A 17,634-nucleotide genomic window follows, 5' to 3' on the forward strand; every position below is an offset into this window, starting at 1 on the left:
ATACACCAACTTTCACATGAAATTGCAGTCCTCTATCTGTGCTATGCATTAATTTATAAGAAGAAATAGTGAATTCACACTCTTCATTTTAAAATTTAACTCATTTTTTCACATAACTTATTTCATTTTTAACATTTTAAACAGAAACATAATCACTCTGCTAGGTATTTATGCTAAAATGTTGGAATCATCTTTGATTCTTTCTTTTTCTTCCATTTTTCTGTAATCACATAAGTAGCAATCCTTGGAGAGGCAAATACAAAGACTGGACTGACTGGAAAAAATAATTCTATAAGGGAGAGATAATTCTTTAGGGGCTTCACATAATGTAAATATTGGGAAGCAGAATATATTTATTTTATGTATTTAAATGCAGTGCTCTCATTCACCCACACTTGAATGACTACTGTGAACAGAAAGAGACATGTCATCATTTTTGTGTTACTTCAGTTTCTCTTCTCAAGTAACCTTACATAACTTAATACTATTTACAAACTAATTTTAATCAAATGTCAAAAATATTTATCTTTATAAGCTTCTCCCTAAAATTAATTATGCTTTTTCTGAGTATTAGTACTATATAAAATTATGTTTATTAATAAAATAGAAGAAAGAAAAATGATAAACACGAATTTTGTTTACTTTGTAGACTTGCTTTGAAATAATTGGAAAAATTATTATGCAATTATTTTGGTACCCTGATTGTCTTTGTTACTGGCTGTCAGAGAATTAGCAGTCAACCAGAAAGTACAGGTAGACTGTGAAAACATTTAAAATGGAACAATGTTATTACCTGTGAAATTAATTTAGAATGTGAACTCACTTTACCTACTTGTCTTCTTAGAGGCACACACAAAAGTATAGATTTAAATACGCCAAGGGTATAGACTTTCTTTATGAGACTATAGCAAATCTCACAGACAACCCATAGATACAATAATTCAAAAGCAAGATTAATGATTTCATCACAATTTGAAATACATTAGCAGCAATATTTCCATGGACATGTGTGAATTCTGTTCTCTATTACAATAGAGAACATGTGCTTTATAAACGTTGTCTTCCCTGAGGTTAAACATGTACTTAAATGCAAGTAATTAATTTAATACATTTTAAAGGGTCATGTGAAATATGGCTATCTGCAAGTAGGAATCATTAAAAATGCTTATTTCCTATGAATATTTGGAAGTAAGTTACACAGTGATGTTATTTGTTCAGAAATAACTTTATGACTTCAATTGTATCATGGATTTCGGTAATATGTTTTCAAGGAAAACAAGATAGACCTATTTAAAGGAAATATTTGCAGACAAATTTTGAAAAACAATAATGACAAATATAAACACAATAAAATTGAGACAAAGAATAGGATATACACACATACATATGTTTACATTTACTATGGATTACTGATTAAGCTCTCAATGGCTGCCATAAGTGACCTCAAGTGTAGGCTATTAAAAGGACAACCGTAGTAGTTAAGTCTTTCTGAAAACTGGTTAGAGTTCAGCAAGTCTTTTCCATGATTTTTCTTGGATTTGGCTGATTAATGCTGAGGACTAATGAAGATTTAGGTTGGTTTTGTCTATATATCTAAATCTTAGTCAAGAGAGGAGGATTAGAGGAGTGGAAATCTATTAGCACATTTCCTGAAGTAAGGGACTCAATGAATTTTTCAATTCAACTCTCTGTATTTTTTAAAAAATAAAAACTCACTCAAATAAGAGTTTTAAACCTTTTCCATCAGAGCTAAGTACAAAGTAGATTGGAATGGTAAAGATATGTACCATTCTTCATTTCTCAGTTCATTTTCAATTATTGTTCTCTCCACATATTCCTTCATCCTTCATATTAATTTTATAAGCTGCTGAGATAGCACATATGGTTGAATTATGTAATCAAACTGACATGAATCAGAGATGAAATCCAGTATCAAGATTTAATAATTATTTCAAAGGTACAAGTAATTACGAAATAAAATGTCATGTATAAAAAAATGCAAATTAGAAGGAGATTTAATTTCACAGTTATTGGATTGATGATAAGGAAAGAATGGGAACATAGAGGGAAATAGGACCTTTCAAACAATTTTGTAAAGATGGAAATTTGCACAAAGTTATACAGCATAATTTTACCATGTATGTATTTCAAATTTTAAAATGTGCATACTCTTTTACTGAAATATATATATTATATATATATATACACACACACACACTGGAGCACAGCAGAATTACATACAAGTATAGTGAAAGCAATGTGAGTACAGAAAAATAGAAAACAAATATATCAGAAAGATATTTCATTCAGTTTATATATTCTCCAAGAATACAGAGCTGTATAAGAATATGTTTCTAAGCTTTAAAATATTAATAGTTGCAACAAATAAGATAAAATATTATGCCATTTGTTTATGTACTCACATGAGCATATATTTATATATTTCTATAAATTTATAGAAAGCTAAGTCAAGAAACAGTTACCTCAAGTGTACGAGCTAAAATAAGAGAGATAATGATTGTATAAAGGAAACATCAACAGAGGTCTCTATTAATCTATACTCTCATATTTTTATGACCAAAATGTATTATGTCTATAATAATAAAATTTAAAAAATAATTTTCAGCGAAGATGTTATCATTTCATTGAAAATTTTAGAAAAATAAACAAGGAAAGCCAATAGAGAAAATAGTAATAATAATAAAATCCAAACTTAATAAGTGAGAAAAGCAGTGAAAATGAAAAGTAAATTCAAGAGCTTTTTGTTTGAAGAAACCAGTAAATAGAAAACAAATAGTTACGAACACAAATAAAGTTAATGATGTTTTATAACAGAAATGAATATTAAAGTAAATGTGTAAATATTATTTTATAGTCACAAACACTGTACTCAGCCTGTAAATTTGTTGTCTTATCTTTATTTAGAATGACAACAGGATGTTCTTATTTACTGACAATATCAAGATATGTAGCAAACATATATCTTTTAACATAAGTATTGAAAAGTCAGTAGTGCAAAATGAAATCATTTTAGAAGTTGAAGGTTCACAACCGCAAAATCAATATCTGATATTAGTTTTGTCTTTGAGGCAAAAGAAAAACTAATATTCACTGTATTCATTTTAATTCAGAAAGACCCAAATCATCCCAAATACTGGTAGTACACAAGTCTCAGCAATTTTTGATTCATATATATGTAGAATGCACCAGAGCAGAAAAGTTTTCTTTTTTCTTTTTATGTTTTTTTTGAAACAGGATCTCACTCTGTTGCCCACATTGGAGTGCAGAGGCACGATCATGGCTCACTTCAGCCTTGACCTGTGGGGCTCAGAAAATCCTCTCATGTTAGCCTCCCAACTGGCTAAGATCACAGGTGAGGGCCAACATACCTGCTAATTTTTAAATTATTATTTGTAAAGACGAGGACCCCTTATGTGGCCTATGATGATCTTGAGCTCCTGGCCACAAGAGATTCCTCCCGCCTTGTCCTCTCAAAGTGCTGGGATTATAAATGTAAGCCCTAGCACCTGGCCAGAAAAATTTTCTGAATGATTTTTCCCTTTGTGTTCCATACACAACTAATAAATTTATTCCATGCATTTGTATCTGTTCTGGCATTGTCAGGTGCTCAGATGAGACACATCGCACTCCAAGAGTGAGTTCCAGTCTGAACAATATCTTAATATCATCCAGATGGTAGGGTCTCTGACAAATAGTCTGGCTCGAACACTGAGGACAGGTGTGGGTAGATCCATCTAGGCTCAGCTCAGCTGTTGGCAGAGAACCAATAACTGGAATATAATTTCCCAAGGTGGCAATGATTTGTGTCAGGTTGAGCAAAGTAAAACATAATGTAGTTTCTAGAAACTACATGATTTTGTTCAAATTATTCATTTGACTATGTCTTGTTTTTAATAGTTAACTGTAAGATACTGTTATACTCAATTAATTAATTTTATTATTTATTTTTAATTGACAATAAAGGTGATGCACATTTGTGGTAGGCAACATGATGTTTTGAAATATATGTGCATTGTAGAATAACTAAATCAAGCTAATTTATATTTGCATTACCTCGTGTACTGATTTCTTTGTATGTGTGCGTGCACGTGTGTGGTGAGATACCAATTAATTTAGCATTTTGTTATTTTTTATGTTTTTCAGTGAGACAAGGTCCCTAGATCTATAAGTGATTTCTGTCTTACTGGTTGATATGGTTTGGCTGTATCCTCACCCAAATCTCAACTTGAATTGTATCTCCCAGAATTCCCGTGTTGTGGGAGGGACCCAGGGGGAGGTAATTTAATCAGGGGGGTCAGTCTTTCCTGTGCTATTCTCGTGATGGTGAATAAGTTTCACGAAATTGGGCTTCTCAGGGCTTTCCGCTTTTGCTTCTTCCTCATTTTTGCTCTTGCTGCGACCATGTAAGAAGTGCATTTCACCTCCTGCCATGAATCTGAGGCCTCCTCAGCCATGTGGAACCGTAAGTCCAGTGAAACCTTTTTTTCTTCTCGTTCTCAGGTCTTTATTAGCAGGGTCAAAGCAGACTAATACACTGGTCATCTGGATAAGGTTTTATGGAGCCCAATCTTTTCATAACGTAAAGCAGAAGACACCTTTTTATTATTATACTTTAAGTTCTAGGGTACATGTGCACAACATGCAGGTTTGTTACATATGTATCCATGTGCCATGTTGGTGTGCTGCACCCATTAACTGGTCATTTACATTTCTAATGAGAGGCTGAGTAGGATAACACTAGCGGGAGTTTGGAGATCTTATGTTAAGGTAAGCATACTTGCTCTGGCTCACTCTGGGCCAACAGGCCATACATTTATGGAAAAAGCAAGCAGGACTGATAAAATTCAAGGTAATACTCCATAATGAAGCATCTGAGGAGACTTCTAGGGCAGGTGTTAAATATTTTAGTTCTCCAAGCCTTACACAGGAAAATATGATTAAGAATGATTACAATCTATCTCTCAGCAAGAGTAATCCCCTGCTACTCCAAGGACTACCAGCCTTGACATCACCTGGGAGCCTGTTAAAAATGCAGAATTTCAGGTCCCACCCCAAACCTACTAAATCAGAATCTGAAATAGTATAACTTTAAATAATACCAATAATAACAATAAAGAGGAAGGAGGAAAAATTTGGGAGGTGAGATATGTTTATGGCTTTGATGGTGGTGATAGCTTTACAGATGCAAACTCATCAAGATGTATGCATTAAATATGTGCATTAAATATGTCAACCATACCTCAGTGGTTGAATGAAATAGATGAATAAAACTTGTTCAAGTGATATGTATGTATATCAGTTTGAGAAGCACAGTTCTTACATACCTCATATACAGCAAATAGTTGGCCTATGCCACTGAAGAATTTTTGAAGCATTTACTGTAAATTCATCATTTATTTGCCAACAAACAATTAAATATCTAAGACTAGTTTAGTCTAGAAGGATAGAAATCATTGACAATAGCACAGGCCAGAGTACAGCTTTTAACACTCGCTTTTCCAAAACATATAGGTATGATTATAATTGGAATTAGTTGTTTTCCTTTTCCCATTTTTATCTGGTGGTGATAAGGAGTTTAAGTATGTGTGCCCTTTGATATGTGAATATTAATATTTTCTTTGTGATGTCCAAATGAGGTGATGCCATGCTTGTTTGTTTCTTTGTGTGGAAAATACTGTGTAGTTGGAGGCATGTGTCTAACTTTCTGATTGTTACTATCAGAGCAATTTCCAAGAAAATCTGGTATGGTCTGTTTCAGCAAAGGTCAAGAGGCTTTAATATGTATTCCTGGGTCAAGACAAAGTAGATCATGTTGTATAAGAGGACATTATTGCGTAGGATCTTCAGGGAAAGTGACTTGACTTATAAATGATAAATCAAAGGCAGTGCAAATGATCTTGACAATATACAGCTATTTTATTACTGGAACATGTATTTGTGATTTGTTAAAGGTCTGGAGGAAAGGCAAGCAATTTCTAAAGCTGTCTATGGTTATTTTGTAAGAATATAATACTGTTTTTCCCTTTGGTATGGTTCTTATACTTTTGAGGGCAAAAGTTATTTTTTTCAGGACGTTTTAAATTTGTGTTGTTACAATTTTTAGTCCCTTTGTTCTTTATCATCTCATTTCTCCTTTTATCTTTTTCCAAAATTGAGAGAGATGATTAAAATGCAGGAATTTGTTTTATATATATATATGAATGATATAAAAGTACAGACAGAGTAAGGAAGGAATTAAATAACTCCTTTTTTGTTGTTTTGGGTTTTTGTTTTTAGTAACTTACATAATAAACTCTTGATGCAAGAAAAGCATTGATTAACATATAAGTTAAACATACATTTGATGCACAACATTCGTATCCATTTATCTCGAGATGTTATACAAAATCCATTTTTAAGTTTAGGAAAGGATGCAAGGGATAGGACTTGCCATTAAATAATGGCATAAGTTATGTGCTGACAATCAACTCTTCAGACAACAAGTAAAAACTCTGGTTGATAATTTGTAATGTTTGCTGACTTAGGTGGTGTATATATATATTACTGATGATTTCAACTAACGATGTTTTGCAACCAGTTTGCAAAATTCCTGAACATTGAACCACTGACTCACAAGCTGATAGAAAGCGGCTCTTGCACACCACTGGCTGTAAGAACTGCTTCACCTACATTCTGAGCCTAACAGAGGTATACAGAACAAAATTCAAAGAAGTTTGCATATATTTTGTTACAGTGAGCATTTTTTACCCTAACTTATCAGTGTTCGTTTGTTAATTTGTGACAGAGTGTGAAAAAAAAAAAAAAAAAAAAAAGGTACATGGGAATAATCTGAAGAGACAAGTTACCTTCTGGTGTTTGTCATGGAGTATCCAGTTTTAAAAGGTCTTGACTTTTGCCCTTCTTTATATTTGTCATTTCAGGAAAGATCCTGTAAACTTGCTGCATCTCAAAATAAGTATATTTGGAAAGTCATTTTGGTTTTAAGAAAATGAATTTTATTGGAAACAAAAAAGAAAAAAAAAAGTAGGCCTATTCTTTACCTAAAGAAACCTGAGCACATATTTTATTTTGAGAAATATTCTTTGCTTTAACTTTAATCCAAATATGAAGACATTTTATGTTCTCTTATAACTATACTGTAACGCTTAATTAAAAAAATTAAATCTTCTACAAAGGAATTAGAGAAAATACAAAAAAAAAAAAAAAGAGCACTTAATAGTTTAGATTGCATTTATACCAAAAGAAATAAGGATAATGAAAAGAAAAATACAGTTTATCAAGAACTGTAGAAGGTGTGAGATTTTATCCTATATGTAAGCTAACAAACTAGCCTGCCATAGTTTCAAATAGATGATGTCAGAATACCTGAGAGTCCTGGATCAGAGACAAATAACTTTATTATTCATGGCCCAGCAAGAAGTATAAGCTTTATGTTTGCACAGATTCCTCTTAACCTCCAAGTTCCATAGGGTGAGATTCTTTTCTGTCAAAGCTGAGGAACCTTGAGCTTAGGGAGCCTGAATATTTTATAATAGGCTGCAAGCAAACCTGCCCATCCTTTACCACATAAAGGAAGATTATCTTTATAATACCGGACAGCACACAGGCACACACTCTGATCCAGATGGAGACACTATATCTTCTGAAGCTGTTCACTACACCAACATCTTTAAAAATGTAGAACGAACAAAAGCTGCCAGTGCTTCTGATTGCAAGATGAGCAGAAATGTGAGAGATCCACAGATACTTGTCTCCTAAAACATGAATGTGAACATTTGAGGTACTGCCTGGAACACCCATTCAATTTTTTTCATTGGTAAAAGTGCCATATTTATTACTCAAGACAGCGTTAGAGTCAAATTCCAATTTTAATGGATTTTAAGTAATTATAGTAATTATCTCAGTAATGTGTTATCCAAAAATTGAAAAGAAAATTAAAGATGCCGGTGAATATAACAACATTCAGACAAAAAGAACTTTAGACTTTTAAAACTCTAAAAGTCCACCATACTTAAGAATGATTTTCATGGGTATTTATTTTTACAACATGATCTAGATAAGTGTTGGCAAAGTACAGCCCATGGGCCAAATCTGTCCTACTACCAGCTTTTATAAACAACATTTTATTGGTATACAGGGACACTCAGTTGTTACGTATTGTCTATGGCTGCTTTTGCACTAGAATGACAGAGTGCAATAGTTGTGACAGAGAAAGTGTGGCCGACAAAAGTGGTCCCCAGCCTTTTTGACATCAGGGACTGGTTTCATGGAAGATAATTTTTCCATGGACAGGGTGGAAGGGGAACAATAAGATGGTTTCAGGATGAAACTGTTCCACCTCAGATCATCAGTCATTAGGTTCTCATAAGGAGCATACAACATAGATCTACCACATGTGCAGTTCACAACAGGGCTTGTGCTCCTATGAGGATCTAATGCTGCCACTGATCTGACAGGAGACAGAGCTCAGGTGGTAATGTTCGCTCACCCACTGCTCACCTCCTGCTCTGTGGCCTGGTTGCTAACAGGCCAAAGACTGGGTTGGGAACCCCTGGTCTACAAAACCAAAAATATTTACAATCTAGCTGCTTACAGATGTGTGTTGACTCCTGATCTAAATTCCACAAAAATCATATCACAACAGACACTACAGCATTTTAAATAACATGTTTTAGGGATAAGTTTTGATTTGCATTGTCAATGGTGATTAATTGATAGCTTTACAAGGGATGTTTGGGAAGTTTTAGCTAATCTTTGGAGGTTTGTTTCTATATAGCATATGCATATTTAGACATTTATAACTATTTTCAGTAAAATTATTCACAGTATTTTAATAGGTTAAACGTGTATGTCCTTGTTCCCAACACAAGGGCATTTTTTTATAGATTACTTGGCCAATAATGTCTAGTAAAATCCTCATAGAAAGTGTATTGCTTTCCAATATCTGAATATACTCCTTGGTTTCTACTATGTCAATACCCTGGATTTTGGGGAGTGAGGTTGGTAGTGGGACTGTATTGTAATTTCAAGACCTTTACCTTAATTCATAGTTTGGGTTAGTAGAGATTATCATTTTACATATCCAGTTAGCACCTGCATTCTGTAAGGGAGACACCATACCTGAAGCTTTCTGTGGTTCTATCCATAGCCCATGTTACAGTTTCAGAAGGTATCACTGGGCTTCCCATTTAAAAGATTGAGGAATTCGGGGCATGCAAAGAGCCCGTGAGGCTAATTATTTCAGCATTTTTTACTTCATCCTAAGTTTGGCCTTCCTACATTCATTCTCGTCAAACATACACTTGGGCCAGCTTCTCTGCTTTCATTCTAATTGTTCTTTTTCACTTCAGCTAGTTTTGGGCTAATCACATTCAGGAACCAGGAAAATGCATTGTTTCCCCAGAGTTCAGTTAATTGATAGTGCTGTGTCCCAACAGCTGAGAGACAGTTTTGTGACCAGCTCCTTTTCTAACCTCCTGGAAATAGAGGTCCTGATAACTTGTTGATTAACAATAGCAGTATTCAAAATTGAATATTGTTAATCCCTTTCAACCCTATAATTATTGAAGGCAAGATATAAGAAACAACTTTTTTTCCCATTTAGATACCATAGAAATTGTGGTCACTAACCAACATTTCTCATATATAAAATGTAGTGAGTTCTGGGTTTAAGGCCAGATTCCTTTTACCTTCGACGCTGGAGGCCTAAGCAATTTTAATTTAATTATGTCTGAAGTTGCATGAACACTAATTTCGGTTATTTTAAAAATATACTTACTCCCAACATTAACCTGTATTATCTGCATTCATCTGTAATACAACTTTGAAGCGAAAGTTTTAAAATAAGTCTATTTTGAATATTTTTACATTTAGAGTTTTATATCTCAATTTTAGAATTTGAATTTTTGTTGGTGAGGTACTCAGAGTAAAAAGAGAATCAAGTTTGAATCTCTGGTGCTAAAAAGCATTTCTTCTTTAAACCCAGTTGGTTTATAAGTATATCAGCTCATTCTCACATTGCTATAAAGAAATGTCTGAGGCAAGGTAACTTATAAAGAAAGGAGGTTTAATTGGCTCACGGTTCCCCAGGCTGTACAAGAAGCATGACTGAGGAGGCCTCAGGAAACTTTAAATCATGGCAGAAGGCAAGAAGAAAATAGACAGATCTTAATATGGCCGGAGCAGGAGGAAGTGGCAGGGAGGTGCCACACACTTTTTAACTACCAGATCTCTCTATCACGAGAATAGCACCAAAGAGGGAAATCTGCAGCCATGATCCAATCACCTCCCACCATGCCTCACCTCCAACAATGGGGATTACAACTTGACATGAGATTTGGACAGAGACACAAATCCAAACCATGACATTCCATCCCTGGCCCCTCACCAATCTCTGAACTTATCACATTGCAAAATACAATCATCCCCTCTCATCGGTCCCCTAATGTCTTAACTCATTTCAGTTAATAAGTTCATAATCCAAAGTCTCATCTGAGACAAGGCAAGTCCCTTCAGCCCGTGAGCCTATAAAATCAAAGACAAGTTAGTTATTTCCAAGATACGATGGGGTACGGGCATTGGATAAATACTCATGTCCCAAAAGGGAGAAATCAGCCAAAAGAAAGGGGCTGCAGGCCCCATTCTAGGCCAAAATCCAGCAGAGAAGTCATTACAACTTAAAGCTTCACAATAATCTCCTTTGACTTCATGTCTCACATCCAGGGAATACTGATGGAAGGGGTGAGCTCCCTAGGCCTTGGGTAGCTCTGCCCTGGGGATCAATAGTTCAGACCCCAGGGCTATTCTCAAGGACTAGTGTTCAGTGCCTCTGGCTTTTCTAGGTGCACTGTGCAAGCTGCCAGTGTATCTATCATTCTGGGTTCTGGAGGACAGTGGTCCCCTTCTCACAGATCCACTAGGCAGTGCTGTAATAGGGAATTGTGTCGCGGCTCCAACTCCACATTCACCCTCCACACTGCACTAGTAGAGGTTCTCCATAAGGACTCTGCCTGTGCAGCAGGCTTCTGCCTAGATGTCGAGGCTTTTCCATACATCTTCTGAAACCTAGGCAGAGGCTCCCAAGCCTCAACTCTTTCACTCTGCACAACTGCAGGCTTAACACCATGTGGAAGCTGCCAAAGCTTATGGCTTGCACCCTCTGAAGCAGCAGCCTGAGTACATGGTTCCCTTTAGCCACTGCTGAAGTTGGTGCTGCCAGGATTCAGGGAGAAGTTTCCCGAGGCTGTGCAGGTGCCTGGCCCATGAAACCATTCTTCCATTCTAGGCCTCCAGGCCTGTGATGCAAGGGGCTGTTGCAAAGGTCTCTAAAATGCCTTTGGGGCCTTTTCCCATTTTCTTGGCTATTAGTACTTGCCTTCCTTTTAGTTATGCAAATTTCTGAAGCTGTTTTGAATTCTTCCTGAGAAAATGCGTTGTTTTTTTCCTACTGTACAGACAGGCTGCAAATCCTCCTAGCTTTTACACTCTGCTTCCCTTTTAAATATAAATTCCAGTTTCAGGTCATTTGTTCATGCATATGAGAAAGGCTTTTAGAAGCAGCTAGGCTGCTTCTTAAATGCTTTGCTTCTTAGAAATTTCTTCCACCAGATACCTTAAATCATCTCCCTTAAGTTTAAAATTCCACAGATCCCTAGAGCAGAAGCACAATGCCACCAATCTCTGCCAAAGCACAGCAAGAGTGAACTTTACTCCAGTTCCCAATAGCTTCCTCATTTCCATCTGAAACCACCTCAGTCTGGACTTCACTTTCCAGATCACTGATTCATCACTCATTCATTGATATCACTCATTCATTGATATGAAATTCCATATCAGCATTTTGATCACAACCAGTCAACAAGTCTCTTAGAAGTTCAAAACTTTCCCTCATCTGCCTGTCTTCTTTTGAGCTCTCCCAACTGTTTTAATCTCTGCCCATTACCCAGTTCCAAAGCCGCTTCCACATTTTCAGGTATCTTTATAGGGATTCTCCACTCCTAGGTACCAATTTTCTGTATTAATCCATTCTCACATTGCTACAAAGAAATCCCTGAGATTGGGTAATTTATAAAGAAAAGAGGTTTAATTGGCTTATGGTTCTGCAGGCTGTACCAGAAGCATGATTGGGGAAGCCTCAGGAAACTTTTGATTATGACAGAAGGCAAAGGGGTAACAAGTGCATCTTACATAGCTGGAGCAGGAGGAAGAGAGAGAGTGAACAGGAAGATGCCACATACGTTTAAACAATCAGATCTCATAAGAACTCTCAGAAGAAGAGCATCAAGGGAGGAAATCTGCTGCCATGACCCAATCACCTCCCACTAGGCCTCACCTCCAACTCTGGGGATTGAAATTCAACATGAGATTTGGGCAAGGGCACAAATCCAAACCTTATCAATAAGATAGCAAACAAAGTCCAGTTTACCTGTTAAGAGAGAGCACACACATTAACAAATATAGTGTAAAAGTGGTAACATAGTTTAGGCATTAAACTTTATGTTACATAATTATACCTCTTTTACTATATTTATGTCTATACTGTGTTTTCAAATTTGGCATATTATGAAAATTATATTATTTTCCTAGTAATATATCTAAATAGTGTCTTATCAAAATCATTGTTATATCAAAGCAAAAGATTTTGGCATGTATTCTTATATCTTTTGTAGTGTTTTTCTTAATAAACTAGCAGCCCAGGAGTTGGTTCCAAACATTTACTCTGGCATAATGTGGCCTGTTTAATTATCTTTTTTATCTTTTTAGCTGTACATATCATGAATAAGCCATCTAAACTTTCTGCATTTAAACATTCTTTAGGGTAAAATAACGACAACAATATTATGTGCCTCAATTCCTCTAAAAGTGTATCATCGTATGCAAATAATAGGAAGAATAATAGGAAGAGGGCATGAGTCCAGAAAATGTTAACTATCATTGAGATCATGTTAGTGGTCATCCTATTAGAGTGGCATTTCATGTTTCTTTTGTTTGTTGTTTATATTTGAACTCAGGTTAAGTACATGGTTTTGTTCTGAGCCCAAAATGGAATTCAATTGTAAATAATAATTTATTCTCTTTTTCTTTTCACGATAGGATCTGAAATGTTTTAAATACATTACCCATTTTAAGGAAGAGGGGAAACATTATGGGGTTTAGGATAGCAGAGTGAACATCAGTGATGTAGGAGTTGACAGAAGGATGTCATAATCAGTGAACTTTATTAACTTGTTACAGTGACAACACTTTTACTTTCTATTTCTTTTTCCACTGGCATTGTAGAATTAAGTATTTCATAAAACCAGAGAGCCCTAAAGTAGGGACTGAAACGATGCTCCTTTTATGAAAATTAGTGACAGTTTTCTACAGGCTTTAACATGTTTGGGTACACTTTTATTATTATTTGTTATTTAATGATCGATTTATTGATCTTTAAACAAAAACATTCTCTGTCAGTACATTATGCAATTATTGCATCAAAAACTTATAGATGTAAAACAAGATTTTTCCTAAACACTCCAACACTGATTATAAACTTAATCACATAAATTTTATCTTAAATGTAATACATTAGATTCTCCAAAATGCTTTTAGCCTCTCACACGCTACTTTTCCCTGGGGTTTGGGAGTTAGGTCTACTCAGGGAAGAAGGTTTTGTGTATATGTATATACAGTCTACTCAGGGAAGGTTTTACATATATATGTGTGTGTATATATATATGATCTACCCAGGGAAGATGGTTTTATACACACACCCACACACACATAATTTGCTAGTGGTAGCTTTTGCCTCAGTGTTGATGGCTGCTTACTGATCAGGATAGTGGTTGCTGAAGGCTGGAGTGACTGTGGCAGTTACTTAAAATAAGATGACAATGAAGTTTGCTGTATCAATTGACCCTTCTTTTCATGAAAGATTTGTAGCACGTGGTGTTGTTTTACCCACAGCAGAATTTCTTTCGAAATGTGAGTCAATACTCTCAAAACCTACATTTATGTAATATTCTAGATCTTCTGTTTTCATTTAACAGTGTTCACAGTATCTGCACCAGAAGTAGATTCTATCTCAAAAAAATACTACTTACTCATGAGAAACAACTACTCATTTAAGTTTTATGCTGACTCAGCAATTCAGTCACATCTTCAGGCTCCACTTCTAATTACAGGTCTCTTGCTTTTCCACCACATTTGTAGTTATTGTCTCCACCAAAGTTTTGAACTCCTCAAAGTCATGCATGGGAGACAGGATCAATTTCTTCCAAAATCCTGTTAATGTTGACATTTTGACTTCTTCCCATGCATCATGAATGTTCCTAATGTTATCTCGTAAATCCAGTCCAAAAGGTTTTTCATTTACTTTGCCCAGATCCACCAGAAGAATCATGACCTATGGCAGCTATAGTCTTATCAAATGAATTTCTTAAATAATTAGAATTGAAAGTCAAAATTACTCTTTGATCCATGGCCTACAGAATGGATGTTGTGCTAACAGACATGAAGACGACATTAAAATCCTTGTACGTCACCATCAGAGCACTGAGTGAGTAGGTACACTAACAATGAGTAGTAATATTTTGAAATAAATGTGTTTTTCTGGGCAGTAGGTCTCAACAGTGAACTTAAACTATTCAGTAAACCATGCTGTAAACAGATGTGCTGTCATTCTGTCTTTGAGTTCCATTTACGGAACATAGGCAGAGTAGATTTAGCATAATTCTTAAGGGCCTTTAAATTTTTAGAATGGTAAATGAACATTGGCTTTGATGTAAAGTCACCTGCTGCATTAGCGCTTAGCAAGAGAGTCAGTCTGTTGTTTGAACTTTGAAGCCAGATATTGACTTCTCCTCTCCAACTATGAAATTCTTAGGTGGCATCTTATTTCAATAGAAATTTCTTTTGCCTGCATTAAAAACCTGCTCTTTAGTGTCTCCAGCTTAATCAATTATGTTAGCTAGATCTTCTGGATAACTTGCTGCAGCTTCCACATCAACTCTTGCTGCCTCGTCTTGTACTTTTATGTTATGGAAACAACTTCTTTTCTAACACCTCATGAACTGACATCTGCTAGCTTTAAACTTTTCTCCTGAAGCTTCCTCATCTGTCTTAGTCTTCACATAATTAAAGCCAGATAGGGCCTTTTCTCTGCATTAGTCATTGGCTTAAATTAATGTAGCTGGTTTGACCTTCTATCCAGAAACTAAAACTTTCTCCATATCAGCAATAAGGCGATTTTGCTTTCTCATCATTGATGAGTTCACTGAAGTAGCACTTTCATTTTTTTTCAAGAACTTTTCCTTTGCATTCACAGCTTGGCTAACTGTTTGGTGCAAGAGGCCTAGCTTTCAGCCTGTCTTGGCTTTTGACATGTTCTCCGCAATACGCTTAATCATTTCTAGATTCTGATTTTAACTGAGATGTGTGAATCATCCTTTCACTTGAATATTTAGAAGCCATTGTGGGATTATTGATTGGCCAAATTTTATTAGTATTGTATCTCAGGAAATAGGAAGGTCCAAGTAGAAGAAGAGAGATAGGCAATGACCAGTCAGTGAAACAGTCAGAACACACACAACATTTATGCATTGTTTGTTGTCTTATCTATGGGTGTGGTTTGCGGTACTCCAAAACAATTACAATAATAACATCAATGACCACTGATCACAGACCACTATAAGAGCTATAGAAATAATTTAAAAAGCTTGAAAGTTGCAAGAATTGTCAAAATGTGACACAGTAACATGAAGTGAGCACATACTGTTGGAAAAATGGTGCCAATAGACTTGCTACACACAAGGTTGCCACAAATCTTCAGTTTGTAAAAACACAGTATCTGTGAAATGCAGTAAAGCAAAGCATAATAAAACAAGATATTCCTGTATGTCAAACATTACATAAGTATACTACAACTAAAAATATTCATTGTTAATGTGAAATTCAAATGTAACTGAATATTCTGTATTTTTATTTGCAAAATTTCACTACTCTATAACTGAATTGAGTGGACTTTATAATAAAGTTACAGAAGCAGCAGAAATTCTATCTGTACAAGGTGCAGGGTAGAGAGGTGGTATCTTACTCATACCCCCTCCTTCTGTCACCTTTTCATAAATCGTTTGGTTGCAGCTTCACAGCTCATTTTGTCATCAAAATTATGTCAAGGAGATCAACTTCTGTTCTGAACAAATATCTCTGCATAAGAGTTGGAAGTAGGAAAATAAGCCACATTTAAGATCATTTTATTGTTTTAGTCTACATTTCTTTTGTCATGTGGAAAACTTTCTCCCGCTCAACTTTTGTGTATATGTCTAACAAAATTTTAATAACATTTTATAAAATAGATCTACTCTTTGTGATAGTTCTAGGTTTGGCATTTATATGAAAATTATTCTTTAGCATGAAAAAAATAAATTTATTATTTAAATATATTCTTATACTTTATCTCCTAATTGGAAGAATGGATAGTGCTTTATTTAGAAATAGACCTTCTGTCTACTCCAACATCACCCACATTTGGACTATAAATCTCAAATTATAAATCATCTGTAACATTCAACATCCCTTCTCTCTTCTATCACAAAGAAAATCTTACCATATGCAGCCATCATCTTGCCCCTGTGCTATGTCAGGGTGAAAGCAAATATATGAGCCCCTGCTTCATATCATTATTTTAGAGTACTGTGATGTTATAAATACTAGGATTCTTTTGTAATAAAGACAGCAAAAAAAAGACTCCAATAAATCTCAACAGTGTGCTATGAATTTAATGCTTTATAAATCCTTTTGGATTAAAAAAATAAAAAGTGGGAAGAAGTATCTTTCCAACTTAAAAATTAAAATGCTCTCATTAATTCAAATAATCATTTTTTTGATCAAGAAGAATAAATTATAGTATTTAAGTAAATATACTTGGAATAAAGAAGTTGTTTTAAAAAGTTCTCTGGTTTAAGTAACTGATGGGTTACTTTTTAAATGAATTCATTATTGAATTATTATTCATTGAATAAATAACTTGACAGTTTCCAGAAACCAATTCTAGAAAACTAAGTTTCAGGCTGTTAAAAAAGAAATAAAATTGTTCTCGTCTTGATTATTTAATCCACAATATTCACCTAATTCAAATATGAAAGTATTTTAAAACATACAATAGCTACTGTTACATACTGATTATGATGCTGATCTTAAAATTTTATAAAATTATAAAGAGTATATCAATAACCCTAAATTAAACATGTATTTTTTGATAAAAGAGAGAGAGAAAGCCAACTCAGAAACGTTGAGTGCCACAATAAATTTCATAGGACTTAAAATCAGGGACAGTGCTCTTCCAACTACCTAGGCAACTTTTGTCAGACAGCAGTACAATTTCTTTATAATGTACCAAATACACAATTCTCTTCTTATGATTTAAAGTAGTCTGTCTGGTCTTGTCCCTCAAACAGTATCAGAGAGGCATCGATAATAAAATGGTACTATTTAGTTATTACTTTCATAATTATTTATATGAATAATAGCCTTTCTGAAAAAAGCAATCATTATTTAAACATTTCCTACAATTCTATTTCCCAAAGGTTAATTTTTATGTTTCCAATAAAAGATGTGGAAAATTATTACTGTAAT

The sequence above is a fragment of the Theropithecus gelada genome, chromosome 6 (genome assembly GCF_003255815.1).
Source record: "Theropithecus gelada isolate Dixy chromosome 6, Tgel_1.0, whole genome shotgun sequence".
NCBI classification, from domain to species: Eukaryota; Metazoa; Chordata; class Mammalia; order Primates; family Cercopithecidae; genus Theropithecus; species Theropithecus gelada.